This window comes from Pollicipes pollicipes, unplaced genomic scaffold, assembly GCF_011947565.3.
Source record: "Pollicipes pollicipes isolate AB1234 unplaced genomic scaffold, Ppol_2.1 Scaffold_5724;HRSCAF=6776_pilon_pilon_pilon, whole genome shotgun sequence".
In the NCBI taxonomy this organism is placed as follows: domain Eukaryota; kingdom Metazoa; phylum Arthropoda; class Thecostraca; order Pollicipedomorpha; family Pollicipedidae; genus Pollicipes; species Pollicipes pollicipes.
Genome location: NW_023596746.1, coordinates 52,948,225 through 52,960,724, shown reverse-complemented (window position 1 = coordinate 52,960,724; position 12,500 = coordinate 52,948,225). Strand labels below are relative to the sequence as shown.

General features: G+C 46.7%; 1 long non-coding RNA gene across 1 annotated transcript; it reads left to right on the top strand.

Moving 5' to 3' along the window:
* The first annotated feature begins 10,941 nt into the window (after window positions 1–10,941).
* On the top strand, window positions 10,942–12,499 carry LOC119103928 (uncharacterized). Its single transcript, XR_005094841.1, has 3 exons — window positions 10,942–11,069; window positions 11,835–11,985; window positions 12,473–12,499. It is a non-coding gene; the product is annotated as an uncharacterized LOC119103928 (long non-coding RNA).
* Window position 12,500: the final 1 nt, after the last annotated feature.

The window sequence follows — 12,500 nt, the reverse complement described above, 5'->3', positions numbered from 1 at the left end:
TATTTTCGCATTCGTGAAGCTCAGAAACTAGAGGGGCTTAGTTTTTAAGAAGGATAGAGCTGTAATCTGCACCGAAAGGTCTTCAAGACTGTTATTTCAGCTCAAACCCCATAGCAATGTGGAGCACGCCTTTTAACAACACACCACTGGTTACAAGTGAGCTGTTGGTCTGCTGTTTACTTCAACATTTCAAATGTGGAACATTCCGTTTAGCGGTGTCTTATCTTTACGCATAATGTTCCTCGCAAATGCGCTCAACAGCTAACGTAACCTAGGACTTCAATGAAACAGTTGCTAAGGATTAAAAGTTGCAGGTAGCTATGTGAAGCGTGGAAAAAGTTTCTGGACATTGTGTTTACAAATGTGTAATGCCATATAGATTTTGGTGCAGCGTGTAACGATGCCCAACGTTTTTTGGGGGCATGACTGGATGTCAATGATGTCAATGGAGATGCGAACATGCGTAGACAAAATATTATTGCAGTTCTTACTTTCACGCAGCACACAAACCCCGCGGCGACGGTTGTGGGATGAAAAGGGGATAGTGGTGAGAGTGAAATGCGAATCATTTCGGAGCTACCATGTGACATTTATTTGGTGCTTTACCGTGATATACTCAGTTAAGAAAATCAACACCATGCAGGAGACTGTCTTTGATTCTGGAATGTGTGTCATGCCATTGAGATATTTGTGACACATTCGAATGGTGTTTGTGCTTATGTACAGTGATCAACTGAGGAGACATCCCATGGCTTAAAAATCCAACATTTCATCTCTGTCGTTGTAAAGCTATCGGTTGATGAATGCTATTTTAGGAGACACTGCCCTTGGCCCATTTATGTAGATGTAGAGATGTAAAGTCTCTGGTGCATTCTAATGACAAATTGAATTTCATCCTCTTTCCTCTTTTTTAGGTGAAAACTGCATCACAGCGCTTAAGATCTCTTTGGCATCAAAGAAATTCTGTTGCCTACGTACCTTGACCAATGCTCTCTAAACAACATCAATGGTGTTAAAACAACAGCATTAATTTCAAGCAATGCTGTTAAATAGGTGACACTGACATGCCATTGTGTGTTCATTTTAACGGGTGGTGTAAAAGTAGAGTGAAAAGACAAATGTGGCAACATGCATGCAAATGCGATAGCGCATTGCCTGCGGGTTAATGACACGTTAAGCACTGAAGCGCAGAGGGCTTTTGTGGGCTGGATCGCCAGCAGGGGCGGGGCGGGCTGGGCTGCCGGCGATATTTTGGAGCAAGTTGCGTCTCGAAGCTGTGGACTTTGCACTCATGTTGAGGTACTCTCGGTCTACCCGCAGTTGCCATGGTAGCAATATAATAATAGCACGCGCTCGGGTGAGAGGGATATCAATTGATCCCCTCCGAAGACTTTTACACAATCACTTCAAGCGGTGCGAATCTTGCAAAGCTGTAGGCAATTTAATATTGGATCTTTTCACACCCAAGATTAGATGTGCCTTGTGGGGTTGCTGACCTAAAGCATGCCAAAATCAGCAGCGGCGGTCAGCGAAGCTAGTGTCTACGAATCGTACATATGATGTGACAACGATGAAGTAGGCGTAGTCATTAACATCCCTGAAATAGGTTCTTAGGCAATTCGATAAATGAAGTTGGGATTACAGCAAGTTCCTTTTGACCTAGGGTCAGGTATTGCAGGTCAGACAAGATTTGAACCAGCCTGCGTTTTTTGCTGGATGACGTGGTTTTTGGAGCTCATTTCGAATTTCTGAGTGACAGCAACCACAACCGCCATCCTTGATCGGCGTATTACACAGTTCTGATTAGGCCCACTGACCTATATGACCCAGGTCAACATTTCGTTTTTAGGAACATGCCGCCTAGAGCAATACTTCGACAACTTATTCACCACCACAAAATCAAAACAAATTTGTGATTTAGGTCATTATGATCCTTCTAAGGGTGGAACAAGGTTAACTGACCTTGAGTGTGATCACCACTGACCCTTTGCTTGGACCAGGTATCTAGTTCAACATGTTGCATTTATTTGATGTGCCCGAGAATGGATACACCTTTGGAGTATCATATATGAGGTGAGATGGGCGTTGTAGTGATTCAGAAGGCGTACAAGATGAGCGCTGTCCAGCGTTGTAATGTGGATTCCGCTGAAACTGCTCAGTGGCATGTGTAGGTATGTTGCACCTAGCCTTGAAGTCTGGAAATGTTAGATAATACGCTCATACCTTTACGTTATTGAAACCAGAAGGAGTTTTGGCCCCTGTGGTATGCTGATGATTTTGAAATATTGGCCAAAATAGCTTGGATGTGAGAAATATTTATAATGAGTCTTGTATGTCCCCATCTCCATGCAAGATTTTAATTCTCAACAGGTAGTAAACTGTGTTTACTATCTTAGCACCTATTGGCTTGTGAAAATTTAGGGTGCCATGACAACTTTTTTCCAAAACATTTTTTTCCCACTGGACGTCAAAAAAGTTTTGAAGTTTAAAGTACTCAGATCGGCCAAGCTGCTGTTTACAATTTTGAAATATTCTAATGTGGATGCACGGATTAATATCGCAAATGATTCTGGTAAGGCGGACCGGACTGGATTACATTGAAGACTATGTGAAAAGTGGATTGGTGTTGTGGATTGGATCTGGACCAGGTAAGCTGGACTGGACCAGATTGGACTGGACCAGGTAAACTGGACTGGACCAGATTGGACTGGACCAGGTAAACTGGACTGGACCAGATCGGACTGGACCAGGTAAACTGGACTGAACCAGATTGGACTGGACCAGGTAACTGGACTGGACCAGATTGGACTGGACCAGGTAAACTGGACTGGACCAGATTGGATCTGGACCAGGTAAGCTGGACTGGACCAGATTGGACAGGACCAGGTAAACTGGACAGGACCAGGTAAACTGGACTGGACCAGATTGGACTGGACCAGGTAAACTGGACTGGACCAGATTGGATCTGGACAGGTAAACTGGACTGGACCAGATTGGACTGGACCAGGTAAGCTGGACTGGACCAGATGGACTGGACCAGGTAAGCTGGACTGGACCAGATTGGACTGGACCAAGTAAGCTGGACTGGACCAGATTGGACTGGACCAGGTAAACTGGACTGACCAGATTTGGACTGGACCAAGGTAAGCTTGGACTGGACCAGATCGGAATGGACCCTCATATATTACAGGCTCACCGCGCATGCACTCCTTAAACGCAGCTGAGTTGAATTGCTGTTGTATGCTATTATGAATGCATACAATTTCCTATAGCAAGTTCCGTGCCCTTATTTTTCATAGGCGGTTATAATAACTCGAAATTTTAGGAAGAGCTGGGGGTTTCATCTTCCATACGCCACCGACTTTTCCATGTACCCTTCGTGAATTACCACCATTACCCCAACCTCATATCGTAGGATGAACAACCAAAGTAAATCATCTAGACTCTACATCTGTTTTTAACGTCAACAGTGGCACTAAACTTAGCAACTCAAAACCCCTCCCCCTTTCAGAAAAGATTTGAACCGTTGCTTCATTGATATAATTGCTTTCAACTTGATTTCTGATAAAATTTTACAGTTCACCTCATACACACATATACATTTTTTAATCAATTTGAAATCAATTTCACAAAATGCTACTGAAGCTTAACCACTTCAACATTCAGGTTTTCGATTATAATTGAAAAGTCTGCATTCCAAGTGACATTACACACATGTGCATACATTAGAATAATTTGCAATGTATTTTTGTCATTTGGAACACGTTCTATGTATATATTGGGCAATTTACCATGAAATGGTTCATATAAACACCTTGACTATTATGTGTATAGATGTCATTGATTAATAGTTCCTATGCATGTAATATGCAATTTAATTCACTCAATGCTGTCATTAACACGCGCTCGGGTGGGTTCAAATTGCCCCCCCCCCCTCCCCGAAGGTTTTTTCCAGAATTGTTTTCAAACGGCGCGGCGCAGCCGCGCTAAATTTTGCATAGCTGTAGACAATTGAAAAACGGATCGATTGACATCACAAATTAGATATACCTTATAAGGTCACTCACCTATGGCAGGTCAAAGTCAGGCCATGGTTCCGGCGAAGACAATTTTTAGGGAATCGTCCAATCCGATACAATAACGGAGTGTTGACGAGGAGCATACATCTCTGAGATGCTTTCTTTAAGCACTACAATATTAAATGAGCAAGCTACTTGACCTAAGCTCAAGTACGAAGGTCAAGACCAAGGTCACAACCCAACCTGATTATTACTCTAGGACTTACTGTATGGGATAGTTTGTGGTGCTCATTTCGAATTATTGACAGCAGGAAACCGCATTATACATCTTTCATTGACTTTTTAGAACTCAGAAAAGGTCATTGGACCTAAGATGACCTGGGTCGACCATTTTTGTTTTATCAACATACTGCCTTAGCGTAATCTTGTCACTTATTCAAATGCAAAACTTAGAGCAGACTTGTATGATTTTGGTCACCATGATCTTCAAGAAGTCAAACAAGGTCACTGACCTCAAATGGGTTTTTGACCTGTTACTTTTTTGCCTCATAAGGGACACCAGTTGGCACTATCTATTGCTCTTCTTGTCCATTGTGTTACGAAGCGTTCCAGCAAGTGACAGTTGTTTGATCGGGTACAATGACAAAAGTAGCTATGAATGCAAATGGAAACGTGGCAACAACGCGACCACATTCGCACGGCTCAAAACATTAGTCGTTCACACAACTTCGTCAAAAGAGAATGTTAATCAAAACTGAAATCGTCACCGCATGTTACGCAACTACAAGCAACAATGATTACACAACAGGCCGTCTAAATCCTCTGGCCTTGGTGCGAAAGTTATTGCGAGTGCGAGAGGCGGCGATGGTCGGCGGCAGGCAGCGGCTCCGGGATGAGGCCGCGCGCTTACGAAAATATCTGCGTACCACCGACAGGCGAAGAGAGCTGGCGGATCAAGGGCGCCCTCCGCTGCTGCTCGGGTGACACGCTGGCATTACAGCGGTACGTGGGGTGAATAGCGGACCGGATCGCCACCGGAGCCCCGCGAGTCCTTTAAGGGCTCTGAATGCGGGCGAGGCCCGTCACGTTGGTGACAAGATCAGCTGACATTATATATCTATATCTATATATATTATATAATATATATATCAAATGGTAACGGCTGTTGTGTGACGATTGAACCATATGACGTAGACTTTAGGCCACCACCGCTGTCAAAACTCGAGGAGATTTCCGGATCACGGAACTGGCGAAGAATGGTTCATACTGCTGGGCGGACAAATGAACCGGCTGCGATCTTGCTTTAATGCTGCCCATAGTCAAAGATGAGTATATCATTCAACTACTTTAACCAACATGTTATTCATATAACGACGTCCACACGTGCAACCAGCAGCAGACTAGTGTTTTTATGTGTGTACAAGTTTTCTGAGCTCACTCGATAACGGCCTACTCGTCCAATATGTGCATTGGAACGAGAACCATCACGGAGATGTAGCACAAGAGTGATGTATTGTTGCATAAAGTTCATCCAATGGATACACGCAAAGAACATCCTACAAGGTGCGCGCTTACTGAGGAAAACCAATCAGACATCAATTACAACCAGTTAAACAAACCAACCAACCGACAGCCATCGTCATCTGCTGAAATATTTCATTTCATTGAGCCAGAATCGCTCCTCGAATTAATGGCGCTTTGTTTCCAGTCGTCCGCGAAGTCACGCAGCTTCTGTTCGACTATCACCATAACCCGTTGCAATATTTTCAATTTCATGCCTTTTATCGTGCTCTTTCTCCTCCTCTCTTGTCTTGATTTGGACCCCTGACCCACGTGCCTCCCCGTCCGTTAACTCCGGCTGACTTGGATCGGTTCCTCTGTCTGACCGTCAGGAGGCCGGGGTACCTGCCGCTGACAAATCTGGTGCTGGAGACCCGTCCTGCGAGCGACGGAAGAGGATCATCTGCCCACATTGCCGTTACCTAATGGGGGCGGTAGCGGCGTCCCAAGACATCAGTTTCTTCAACGCTCAGGCACTACTGGTCCGTCACCGGCTGTGGCTAATTCGGCAGGCCGGACGTCGGCGGCCGTGGCTGTGGCCGTACGCTCCTTTTCCCGGAGACGTTCCTCTTCCAGCTGGAGGGTCTTGGGTGAGCGAAATACATGCAATACAGACAGCAGCCCTCTCCGGAGTAACGGACTTGATCCCTAGACTGTCAGACCCAAAGGCGACCACCCCGACTACTTTATCACCAGCGCAGGGGATATATCCAAGTAGATGGACCGGCAATATTGGGGTGCTGCTGGCGACTTTTGAGCACACAGGTCAACTCAACTCCATCCCAACTGACCATGAACCCATTTCGACAAGTGGTATGTGGTGTGAAAAAATACCTGCATTTTGCCTTGGTTTGCATTGCTATCCATGCGTAGAATGCTTCCACTTTTGGCCGAGGTGATACATGCTGGGGGTTTTATCTAAGCCAGCTATTAGTCTTGCTATATCTATTCTTCGTCTTTAATAGCTAAAAAGTGTCAGCTAATTGGCTTGATCGATAATATTTTTGGAAAACGCCGACGCCAGATCGGACATGCTGCTCCTTAACATCTGTCGCTGGCAGTAGTCATTTGTGGAACCGACAGAGAGTGTGGTTCTCAATAAAGCGCCCATGCGATGATGATGCTGATGTGCATGGCTTGGTAACATGCGCACTCTCGACCGGTAGGGGCGACGGTGAGGGGATCTCAAGCAGAAGATGCCAGACACCATCACACGCTGGGTCGGCTCGCCTTCTGCAGCAACTTTAAAGGTCACAATGTGGTCGCGCGGTCCTGTAACATTTGTGACGATTGTGCCCCCGTTCCAGGATTCCGATTCGGTGACGAGTGAAATGCTTGAGTCAGAAGGTGCTGTCATTAAGGGGTAAGAAAAACGTAGAATGGGACTGAAGCAACCGCTATCAAGGATAAGTGAGAGTGTCATTATCAAAAGGATATTTCATATCGTGTGTGCATTTCACGTGAATATGACAGGCTTTCCCAAGATCGATGTGAGGTGAGCAAATGGCTGTTGTGTCTTGTGGCGCTCAGTTGACAGCCAATCCTCAGTCTCACCAATTGTCATCGAATTCCCAGTCCGTCACCAGTCAATGTCCAGGCCGTATCTGTCCCAGCACGTCCCCGATCCATTATCATTCAGATGGTAATCAGACTCTACTAATTTGGGATTGTAAGGCACCTGGCAACCTTCAGCTAGCCACTGGTCAGTGGCTAACCATTACCCATCTGGTTCCATGCAGTCAGTAGCCAATGTCCAATAGTCGGAATGGCAATGCAATTCCCGCGCCAACACTGATTCCCACTTAGTTGCTCGCAGTCACCAGCTAGGCAACAAGTGTGCTCCGAGGGGCGTGACCCGCACCGGCCAGTCAACACGGCCAATACAATACTGACGCCAGTCAACACGTGACAATACAATACTGACGCCGATCAACACGTGCCAATACAATACTGACGCCAGTCAACACGTGCCAATACAATACTGACGCCAGTCAACACGTGCCAATACAATACTGACGCCAGTCAACACGTGCAATACATACTGACGCCAGTCACACGTGCCAATACAATACTGACGCCAGTCAACACGTGCCAATACACTACTGACGCCAGTCAACACGTAATACAATACTTACGCCAGTCAACACGTGCCAATACAATACTGACGCCAGTCAACACGTGACAATACACTACTGACGCCAGTCAACACGTGCCAATACAATGACGCCAGTCAACACGTGACAATACAGTACTGACGCCAGTCAACACGTGACAATACAGTACTGACGCCAGTCAACACGTAATAATGCAATACTGACGCCAGTCAACACGGACAATACACTACTGACGCCAGTCAACACGTATAATACAATACTGACGCCAGTCAACCGCCAGCCTGATCCGCATCTGTCCGCAACGCTGAGGCTGTCGGAGGTGGTCCAGTCTCCAGCGTGTCGCTGAAGCCAGCTGCTAACTGGAGCTCCGGGTCCACAGAGCGGGTTCGGCTCTCGGAGACGGCCTCCATTACCACATTCAAGCCGTTCTTTGCTGAGATCAACGTGCCGTTCTCGGTCAAGCGAGGCGAACTGCTACGGCTCAAGGTCTCCGTGTTCAACTTCCTGGCGACTGATCTGTCGGTACGTCACCCATTCGAATACAGACGTGTCGGTAAGTCACCCATTCGAATACAAAGGTGCCAGTAAGTCACTCATTTAAACACACAGGTATCAGTAAGTCACCCATTCGGGTACAGACGCGTTGGTAAGTCACCCATTCAAATACAGACGTGTCGGTAAGTCACCCATTCGAATACAGACGTGTCGCTAAGTCACCCATTCGAATACAGACGTGAAGTCAAGTCACCCTTTCGAATACAGACATGTCGGTACGTCACCCATTCAAATACAGGCGTGTCGTGAGTTCTCCATTCAAATACAGACGTGTCGGTAAATCACCCGTTCAAATACAGACGTGTCGGTAAATCACCCATTCACATACAGACGCGTCGGTTAGTCACCCATTCGAATACAGACGTGTCGGCAAGTCACCCATTCGAACACAGAAGTGTCGGTGAGTCGCTCATTCGAATACAGATATGTTGGCGTGTGACCCGCGCGAGTGCGGATTTATCGACAAATCCCTCACGTCAATAGACATATCTCGATGAATGGCTCCTACGAGCACAGATATGTCAGTGAGCCGACTAAGTAGCGATCCATCATTTACCGAGCTATGTTTAGTGGTTTGACCATTCATCTCTGGACAATGTGGGCACGGGCTGTTACTCCGTTAGTCGGTTGCGCCACGGAACCGCTCCTTCGAGTAGCGGAAGCGTAACTTTCAAAAGCAACAAAAAATGCAACGGAACCAGTAACTTGAGTTACGTTCGTAGTCCCCTTTTCCTCTACAATTTAGTTCGCTACTCCGCTGTTTCCTTGCTTCGTAACTTTTCACTTGCTTTCGTGCGGTGTAACGTACGTTTTCAAGGAAGACCATGCAGACCATGTAGCACGTCATTGGAGCCATGTTTCCAATACACAAAGGTGTTTTCAGGCTGTGCATACCAGTCTGAGGCATTTCACGTTAAAACAAGACAAATTCTCGCATTCGCACCATCATATCTTCAAGCTTCTTAGGTGGGCACATGGCAAAGTGTTATACCCTAAAAACTGTCGTATAATTCTGGGCGTTACCGGAAATCTTCCGGGCCACATTTCAGCTATTTTGAGTCGGCTCATTTCATCCTTACACTTGACTTCCGTTTTCGAAAGGAGCCACTGTGGTAAACGCCATACGGGAGAAAACAAAGCTATGAAATAATGCTTCGTCGAATTCGCCGGATAATAGCTCTACGTCCGCCTATCTTTTTTGCCTATACAGAATGTTTCAAGCCTTAGTAACACTTCCTACAAAAACGCCTTGTCAAAGTATCGTTTTGCAAACGCGTGTTATGCTCATGGATTCGTGGTTCGTGCATCAAGATTTATGTCGCGTATAGAGCTCATGGATAAGTAAGTTAGCGAGTACATTTATGTTGCGTGTAGAGGTCATAGATGAGTAGTTCGTATCTTCAAATTAATTTGCGGGTAAATCTTGTGAATAAGTAGTTCGTGATGTGCAATAAATGTCACGTGTAATTGGTGCCTTGGATGTTCTGCCGTCAGTAATATAACAAGTACATCTACACCATTCGCGTCTCGTTCAGGCATGATGCCCGACCGCCTGCACCCCGTTCCGAACTCCGGTCGTCAACACTCTGGCCGACTCGACCAGGCACCCCGCGTGTGTAGGTGCTGGTCGAACTGGCGCCTCTAAGGACTTCGGTGACGGCGGCGCGCCACGCACCCACGCGATCTGCGTGCGGGCGGACCGGGTCGTCCGTGGTGGTGGAGTTTCCGCTGCAGTTCAGCAGCCTGGGCGATGTGGACATCACGGCCACGGTGCGGGCGGACGGCGCTGCCTGTGGCAAGCCCAACACCGTGCAGGCCAGGTGAACGGCTCCCCGGTGCACGTCTGCCAGGCGGAACAGGTCACACCATGACACAGCTGCTTCAGAGTGGAGAAACTGCGGACGGACAGTCACTCACCCAATGTTAGCTAACATGAAACACGTGTCCCAATGTGGCATCATGTACGCCAATAGGAAGCTTCATTATCAGGTGTCGCATACGAGAGGGAGGTTAGGTGTAGTTCGTTTTTAGAATGTTGATGGCTGCTACTGGTCCGACAGTCGTGAACTTTGTCAGCGAAACACCGATCTAAAATAAACGCCGCGTAGCGACTTTCCTTCCAATCGCGGCCCAGGTGTCATAGTATCTAGACATATGTATTATACACGTATAGTTTATATATTATATATATATATATATATATATATATATATATATATATATATATATGTATATATATATATATATATATATATATATATATATATATATATATACCACGCACGTAGGTGTCCACAGATTGCCACACATTTTAAAACTCCCAGAATGCTGTGGAGGTCCACCGTTGCGTGTTGGGAGGGTTATTCTCATTTAGCGGCTTTGCCACACACCTCCGGTGCGGTACCATCTGTTGATCCGTTCGGGTTTGCTATAGTTCGAACATAATTTAGAGCGAGAACTTACAACTCGATTCGCCCGCAGCCAACATTGCTCAGTACAAGTATCCACCAAAGGCTGGCGATGATCTTAACGCTATCAGGTGCATACAGCGCTATGCACAATGTAGGTGTGCCGATGATCGGGAAGTCCAGGGCGGTTAGGACACTCCGTGTTTTTGCAGTGACGCGCTGCGCCGCAGCTTGCTGGTGAAGCCTGAGGGCTTCCCGCAGGAGGAGGTGTCCACCGCCTTCGTTGCCGGCCAGAGGGTACCCCAGCCGCCACAGTGGTGACGTTCCCGCTGCAACTGCTTCCCACGCTGGTGCCCGACTCGCAGCGCGCCTGGATCTTCGTCGTTGGCGACCTGCTCGCGCCGTCCTCCGCGGTGAGTGTTACCAGAACATTCGGGCGCGGTCGTTGGTTGCATAAGTGGCGCATAAGGGAAGGGCCCTGCCATCCTTTTCATACACCTGTTTATTTATTGCTGTTATTTTGGGAAGGGAATTCATTGCGTCACAGTGTTGTGTATCAATGCTTTGGTGCATTTCACTGACGTGGCATCCAGTGACACTATATACATATATATATATATGTATATATGTATATATATATATATATATATATATATATATATATATACAGGCCGTTGGCCAATTTTCATGAGCCATATTGTGATTGCCTGTTAACATTAGCAAACCTGTGTAGATGACATGAAACATGAGCTTTCGTGGAATGATGACTCTTTACTTATATTCCAAACAAGGATATTTAACAACGTTTATTATCAAAACAGCTTCACAGGTCCGCGAAACCTTGTTGTTATCGAGAATGTTTGGTGGAACGCTTCACAACCGAGAATGCCCCCATCAAAATGCTAAGATATTTTACGCGCCGTAAGTTTAAGAAAAATGTGTATCCCAACGGTTTGCACGCGCGTTTACATAAAAGTGTCCTTCGCCCATCCTTTGCTAAGGAAATGTAGGTCCAGTTGCTATTTTCTATAGCGGTTTTCCATTTAGAGAACGCAAACGATATCAAGTATATTGTCTTGTGTTCGTGGTCTGTGCCCAATTGTGTCCACCCCATTAATCCACTCCCTAATTTTGTGGGCACTTTTAAACACAAATACAAAGATGAACTTTGTATGCAGAATTTGGAACGCTTGGTGCGAGTCCCCACTGGATGCGGAGAGCAGAACATGATCGGCTTTGTTCCCAACATCTTCGTCCGGCGTTACCTTGAGCAAGTCAAGCTGATCACAGATGCTCTTCGGATAAGAACTACGAATAACATGAGGACCGGTAAGCTGGTGAACAGCCAGAGCGTGTCTGTCGATCATCATGCTGACGATGAGCGGGCAGATCTCATGTAACGCTGTGTTTGTGTGAAATGCCACTATCCTGGACGGATTCCTCCGATTGGTACCAAGTTTGCAGGTTTAGGCTTATTCGCTTATAAGCTTTCCTGATCCCGATTCGGATGCAGCCTTTAAAGACGCACTTTGCCTTCGTCCCGTCGGAAGTGGCCTGTTCTCTTGTCACAAGTGGTCTGCCATTCGTGTGTACTTTCCAACATTGATGGCACGATCAGGTTGGTTAATCCCGTTGTAAGACCAGCGTCAGCTATCGAGCATCGGTTAGCTGTGAGCTGCATCTCCAGCCTTGTCTGCCTCACTGCCCTACCGCCGTGACGCTTAGCGATGTTGACGCGCCATCAGCGGCCCAACCGAGCCGCTCTTAGCGATTTGGCACGCCACCAGCGGTCCAACCGAGCCGCTCCTGCCCTCAGGCTATCAGCGCGAACTGCGCTTCCGGCG